At 35.5% G+C, this 7,712-nt stretch overlaps 2 long non-coding RNA genes across 3 annotated transcripts; both read left to right on the top strand.

Annotated features, from left to right (window-relative positions):
* Positions 1-1,176: 1,176 nt before the first annotated feature.
* On the top strand, positions 1,177-1,956 carry LOC110909634. The gene is made up of 2 exons (XR_002575502.1): positions 1,177-1,339; positions 1,790-1,956. It is a non-coding gene; the product is annotated as an uncharacterized LOC110909634 (long non-coding RNA).
* A 1,839-nt stretch (positions 1,957-3,795) lies between these two features.
* Positions 3,796-5,034, top strand: LOC118487592. Of its 2 annotated transcripts, none has more exons than XR_004882001.1 (3): positions 3,796-3,826; positions 4,736-4,800; positions 4,884-5,034. It is a non-coding gene; the product is annotated as an uncharacterized LOC118487592 (long non-coding RNA). The 2 variants fall into 2 exon arrangements; XR_004882000.1 differs by having other exon boundaries at positions 3,803-3,933.
* Positions 5,035-7,712: the final 2,678 nt, after the last annotated feature.

Raw genomic sequence — 7,712 nt, 5'->3', positions numbered from 1 at the left:
CTATCTACTGATGTATCCTAAGTACTGCTGAAGACTCAAGCACTGCTCTCTCAAAGACTGATCACCTTTGAAGAAAGCACTGAAGACTCAACATCTGTACTAAGGCTACAACAGTGGAACGTGAAGCAGTAGTTTCCTTATGTTTTGTACTTTAGTGATTATCAGATGTTACATAACAGTAGTTTGTATAGAACAGTATTTATTGTTTGTTAGGTCGTTAGATGTCACTATCATGGTGACGTCAGCTGAAGCATATCAGTAGTTTCGTTTGCCTATAAGTATGACAGTACTCTGTACTGTTACACTTGATCATTTTGAGTGAGTTTTTCTCCTCAATTCATCCTTTCATCTTGTGCAACCAACTCTGATGTTCAGCCTGAGGGGGAGTTTAGATTGTAAACCTGCACTGTAATCTTTTGCTTTTATGTAAATCTTTTGACTCAATGAAAAGCAATTGTTTATCAATCTACACTTTCCTTTGTTTGTGTTTACAAAGTTTGCTACTCATTTTCGCTGCACTTATTCGTTTTATGCAAACAAACACAATCACAGACAGCCTTAGATCCTAACAGGTATTGATAATTTTTTATTTGCTGGGACTGTAGTGAACTCCAGATGAGACTAGTTACTCTTGTGGGGAAGATGAGGTCTGGATGATGGACAATTTGTTAATAGATATCATGGGTATATCCTTCTAACAACAAACTCCATGTGACTTGAATTTATGTTTCTTGAATCTGTCTTGGATTCTTTGTAATATTTTACTAGACTAGATGTATCTTTTGTATGGAGAGTGTGTAATTATCTTCAAGATTTGTGAAAATTGCATTATGTATGATTATATTTAAGCTTTTATGGTGATATGAATGAATATATATTTTGTCATCTTTTTATTTTGTCATCTTTTCATATATATTTTTTCATCTTTTTATGAATATTATTTCAGTATTGTATAACTATTATTTATGTTTGAATGTCAAAAAACTCTTTTAAGTTAAATAAAATTAGTTTATTTATATTTTAGTTTATTTCAGCAGCTTGCAGAAGTTAAAAAACAAACAGTCTTCTTCTTGCAGACTGCAGAGGTTTGGTCCATCTCTTCAGCTGCAGATGTCTGCAGATGTGGTCCGCAGACTGCAGACGTTTTACCTCTAACAAAACAAACAGCACCTAAGTGTTCCAACCATTCTTCTCTCAACCTCTCTACTTCTCTCAAATCTTCCAAGCAATGAAGAGAACTATAAGAGTTCTAAAAGAAAACACTAAGTGTTTTAAAGGAAGCTGTGAAGCTCCAACCTCCAACTCTTCACGGAATCACCAAAGGAAACTTTGCAAAACTGTGAGTACACTTGACCCCTTTTGCTTTAAACACACTTTGGGTGCAACATGTTTTACTTGAAAAAATGTACGATTCATACAAATATGCTTTATTCATTCAATCAGTTATACATGCTTTGTTATGCTTAGGTTCATGCTAGAATTCATACTACCTGTTAACCCGCCTTAACAATTATAGCGCTATAGGAGTATCACACCACCCGACGCGGTTTTTGTTAAGTTATATTCATTACGGTCTCGATATTGCTATATCGAGGGATGCTATTATTTATTCTTTACGGTCTCGATATTGTTATATCGAGGGATGCTAAATTCTTGTGGACACTTGGGTTTGACTTTTAGTTATGCATGATAGTTTGACTTTGTATACCAAATTGCTATGTTGGATTGAAAATACTTTTTATACATATGTCACGAGTCTAAAACTAGTGTACTCGCCAATATGTTGCAGGTTTTGAGATGATGTTGATGATGCATGGAACATAGTAGGATGCCTAGATACACATTTAAAATTTTGTATTCTTATTGTATTTTAATTCTTGTATTTCAAGTTGTTGTATTTGATTTCAATCTTTGTAATTGACTCTTTAGTAATGAAATAAATCCATTATTTAAATATTTGTCGCAAATATTAGTGTTATGATGTCTTGAGCAATCTATTTCGTCTCACTCCGATGTTTCCGCCATCGGTTGGGGTGTGACAGTTTGGTTCACAGAATTTGATGGAATTGGAATCTAAATTTCAATCTTCATTTGTTTGGTTGACAATGGAATTGGAATTGAGCATGAAATCTTTCAAATTCCTTGAACTAAAGGAATTCAAAATCATTCCTATACGTGAAGGAATTAAAGTAAATTCATGGGAATATTCGACCGTTTTGACCCGTACCGTTTCAACTCGTACCGTTTCGACACGAACCGTTTAGACCCGTACCGTTTCGACGCGAATCGTTTCCTCCGTACCGTTTCGAATTGAATCGTTTCGACCCGTACTGTTTCGACACGAACCATTTTGATGTGAAGCGTTTCGACGCGAACCATTTTGGCCTGTACCGTTTCGACCCGTATTGTTTCCACCCATACGGTTTTGACCCGAACCGGGGGTTGTGAGTGCTAGGGTGATGAGTTCCAATTCACTTGACAACCAAACACAACAAAAATGAAATTGAGATTCCAATTCCAACAATTTCCAATTTCAATTGGAATGTTTAAATTCCAAATTCAATTCCTTCAAATTCTAACTCATATACAAATTCCAATTCCAGTTCTAATTCCAAAACATTTCGCGAACCAAACGCCCCCTAAGTGATTATGAGTTCAAATCTTTATAGGCAGACGTATTGATTTTAGTTGTTAAAAAAAATATAGTTTTTAAAAGCACACATGACAATCATTGCATGTAAAAACCAATTACAAAAAAAAACCACGCGTATATATAAATCCAAACTCGAAAAAGAAAAAAAGAAACAAAAACCCTCATGATTACCCCCATGGTGTTCCTACTTGTAAACTTAAAGTCCATCTTATACTTGGCAAAGACTCCATAATCATAACAAGAGCAATTTTAGACTTTAACCAAGTCATAATCGTAAACTATACATCTTTAGTCACTTAGTGGAGCGTCTATATGTCATTTAACTATTTACGTACACGTGTGTTAATATGGGTACATACATAGTGAAAATGTAAAGTATACAAGGTATTTTAGTTACACTTTTAACTTAAAACATCAATAATATATGTTGACTTGCATGGTTAGTATATTACATTGTGCTAAACTCTAGTAAAAATTCATTTTATTTGTCAAATAAAAATTTAATAGGTTGTAATAGTTTATTTGTGTTCTTCGTTATCTTTTAATACCTATTTTCCACTACTAGAAAAACAACTTTCATCAAATAAAGTTTAATCGACAGACAGAAGTGCCGGTGATCATTAAATGTATTATCAATAGATAAGTCAAAAACCAAAAAAATCATAATAGATGTCAACAACTCGTCGGTGATTGATAACTAATCACCGTGAAAGCTAGCTAATCATTCATAAAGAGGGAAAAGTTATGATTTTCTAAATATCCGTAATTCTCTCTTTTAAGGTTTTTCAATAAGTTTTATATAATTTAATGTTTTTACCTTTCTTTGGCTATAAAGATATAACCTACTTTTAATTTTGAGTCTTTTTATGTCGTGTAAGCATGAAACACATGAGTCTTTTTTTTTAGTAAAATGTCGAGTGGTCCCTGTGGTTCTGTAAAATAACACTTATAGTCTTAACTTTTGAAATTACACATGTGGTTCTTATGGTTTGACAGTTTGTTACTTTGATAGTCCCTAGAGTGGATGACAGTTAGTTTTCTCTGTTATATCCATTTGAAATTACAAATTATCCTTGTTCTTATTAAATATAAGAAAAAAATATTCTCTCTCTCTCTTTCTCACACACACATATATAGCTACAGGGTTAAGATCCTGTACAAACAGCACATAGTGTGAGAACCATAAGAACAGATCTGAACCATCCAATTTTTAGATCAACGGTTGATGTTGATTACAATTAAAACCCTTTCAATTACTAAACATTATTATAAGACCAAGGGTAATATAGTAAATGTGCTGTTTTATGGAACCCACCAAATCTCCGAACTTTCAGATGGTCCCACTTTTTAGTGATAACCGTATTTACAAATCCTCCTTCCATCATCATCTTTGTTTTGCTGATTACATAAAAAAACCAACCAAACACTTTCTCCATCGAACACAGTGCTATCTTTCTCCATTTGTTCATATTCTTTTTACAGGGCTATCTTACCAGGGAAACTTGAATACAGTGAGATCGTTTTCCCGCTAGTGAAAATTGTGCTGATCGAGGGAAACTTGAAATCAAGTAAGGTATTCATCTCCGACTGTTCATCTTCTTTTTTATTTTTCTAGGGTTTTTTTTTTTTGGGGGGGGGGGGTTCTGATTGATGAGTTTAGTTGCTAGTAATCGGAAGTTCCGATTGATGATGATGGAAAACGAAAGTTAGAAATCTGTTATGTTATTTGTTGAATCGATTGAGGGGTGTGCTGACGGTTGGTGACGGTGGTTTGTGCTGACTATTGGTGACGGTGGTTTGTGCTGACTGTTGATGACGGTGGTGACGTTGGTGTGTGCACCGATGGTATTTGCTGACGGTGGTGCCGATAGCGGTATGTGCAAACCGGTGGTGTTTGCTGACGGTGATGCCCACGGCGGTGTTTGATGTCGGGTGTGTGCTGACAGGTTGTCTTCAATTTTATTGTATTGTGTATTTTTTTTTTGAAAAATCGCATAGTGCTGACTTCAATTTTTTATGTTGCGGTGTTTGCTAACCGTGGTCTTACGTATGTAATGATGAATTATCTTTTGTGCTGAACAGGTACTAGGTTTTGGTTGAATCAATGATGGATGAAACAAAAGAGAACCCTTTCATCAACAGAAAAGGTATTTTTGTGCATTTTAGTTTTACGGATGAAGCGTACATTAATTTCCGATACTAATACATGTGTTGAATGTCTTATAAACAGAAGATCACAAAGATGTTTCGAATAAAGAGGATATTGTTAATGATGTTGTATCGTACAAAACAAAAAAGAGGACTTAAGAAAGGAAGCTTATGACAGCTAAAAGAGGTGTGCTAACATTGTATTTATATGGATTTTTAAAGTGTTAAACACTTTCTTGTTAATTATATTGCATGTTTAGTCTCACGCGATCCAACAAAGGAAAGGGGTACAAGATTGATACAATTAAGGTGCCCTTTCAAACAAATATGAAAGCCAAAACAATGTTGAGCTTTACAAAAGGTAAATAACAGCTTGTATTATGATAAAATTAACTTTCCTTTTGAAAAATACTAATACATGTGATATTACGTATATAATAAATTGTAGGAAACGGTAAAAGAGGAGTCGATCATAAGTCAAAGAGAGGTAGGCATTTATGTTTTTTGAACACATGCGGCTTTATTTCGTCAACGTTAGTGTTATTTGTTGATTTCTAATAAAAAGTTATATTTTACAAGGTGGTAAGACAAAGAAAGAAAAAATATGGGCCACTCAGCCACATGACTCTGACGACGACTTAGTTGACCCACCTCCACGAAATAAAGTCGAGCATTCAGCATACGATAATGTCGATGCACCATACGTAGCCCTATCGACCGATAGAATTAGGATACGAAACAACCCACTTCATACAGCGAAACTACTAAGGTGTATTTCAGTAGAACAGCGGCAAGTGATAGAGAAAATAGGTTTTGGGGGGGATATTGTATATGGATATGATAATAGCACATTTTGTATATTTAAAAAAAATCAACGTTAAAACCAGCACTTTGGATATCATGATAACACATTTTGTATTGCTAGAAAGAAAAAAAAAACAAGTTGGGATTTGTATTAGCACATTTGGTCACATTGGGATTCATATTAGCACATTGGGATTTGTATTAGCACATTTGGTCTGACCAGCAAGTGATAAAGAAAGTAGGTTTTGGGGGGATATTGTATATGGATATGATGATATCACATTTTGTATATTAAAAAAAAACTTAGCGTTAAAACCAGCACTTTGGATGATGATAGCACATTTTGTATTGCTGGAAAGAAAAAAACAAGTTGGGATTTGTATTAGCACATTTGGTCTGACCAGCACATTGGGATTCATATTAGCACATATGGTTTTCGAAAAAAAATGATTAAACCAACCAACAAACACAACACAGCCCAAACTCATCTACATAGCACATTACGATTCGTATCAGCACATGAATTATGAACAACCAAATACCATGAAACAAATAAAAAAACAGTATGGAATAATTGCACAATATCGATTTATAAGGTAGCAATCTTTGAAATTCAAACTTTAATTTGATTTAACAGTTGAAACTTTATGGTGAATCTAAAATACGCTGAATCAAATGAATTTTCGAATAGACAATTACAAATAACTTGGTGTAACTTCCATGGGTGATGATCCTGCCATATACGTTTCTATGTTTGAATCCATCAAATGTAGTAATCATATCGAAAATGAGGAGAAGAATAAAAAACGAGTAGATCAAAAAAACTACAGTTAAGTCGCAATTGGTAGTTACGTATTTTTTTCTTTTGGTGGTTCCTGTGACCATGAATATCTGAGAATTCAAATTTTGATTTGAAATTCTACATGAATTTAGAGATAATTAAATCTTGATTTAATTAAATAAAAGAAAATAGAGTAAAAAGACTAAAACACCCTTATGTTATTTTTTTATTGGGGGGCACATGTCATATGTTGGTTGGTTCTTACAGTTCTTACTGATATGAAGGTTTGTATTTGATCCCATGCCTATAGCTACATAAACACACACACACACACTCTCTCTCTCTCTCTTTCTAAAACACACACGCTGACTATCTCTACTCTCTCCCTCTCTCTTTATCAGTCAAACCCCACCAGCACCTGCAGTTACTAGCATCACCACCTGCCCTCACCAGCACCAGCACCACCACCTGCCACCTGCCAACACCCCCACACCACCACCTGCCACCCCCATCCCCACCCTCATCTTCTCTGAAAAAGACATCCCCACCGGCTCATTTCCGTTGTCGGTCGTTAGCTAGTTTCAAACGACTCCATTGACTCAATCTAGGGTTTCGACTAAGAGACCTAGGGTTCAGACGGTAGTCGTGATGAAAAACTGGGTGCGACATCAACAGAAACAAATTAAAGCGAAAGGTAGGGTTCCAACTAAGATTCGGTGAGTTTTTCCCCTTGCATGTTCTTTTTCGGTTAGATCGACATTTAATGATGTCTGATTGATTGATTTTTGTTGGACGGGTTAATAGGCGACTTCTGGTTGAATTCCGGTGAGAATATTTAGAGGTAATGGCCCCCTTGTCGCGTTGTTCATGTTGTAACTTTCAGAAGCATATTCCGACCAGATCGGTGACGAACAGGTGTGGGCGGTTGTCGAAGGCGAAGATGGTGGGTTAGATCTCACTCGGTCGTTAGCTGTTTCAAATCTCGTCGCCGGAGGTGGTGGCTGCTGGAAGGGGGGTTGGTAAGTGGCGGTAGTGATGGCAGCCGTAGGTGATAGGGGTTAGAGAAGTGAGAAGAAGCTGTTTGTTTTGTGTGTATAAATAATAACTAAATTCTTAGTAAGGGTAATTTAGTCTTTCACATCAACTTAACTGAGAAACTAACGTCCATCCACTCCAAGGACTATCCGAGTAACAAATTGTGAAACCACAGGGACCACGGATGTAATTTCCAACAGTTGGGGACTATAAATGTTATTTTACAAAACCACGGAGACTATCCGTGCATTTTACTCTTTTTTTGGTGAACGCCGAATTTCTTGTTTTTGT

The sequence above is a fragment of the Helianthus annuus genome, chromosome 15, assembly GCF_002127325.2.
Source record: "Helianthus annuus cultivar XRQ/B chromosome 15, HanXRQr2.0-SUNRISE, whole genome shotgun sequence".
Classification (NCBI taxonomy): domain Eukaryota; kingdom Viridiplantae; phylum Streptophyta; class Magnoliopsida; order Asterales; family Asteraceae; genus Helianthus; species Helianthus annuus.
The sequence above is the reverse complement of the archived record's forward strand: the minus strand, read 5'-3'. Positions and strand labels throughout refer to the sequence as shown.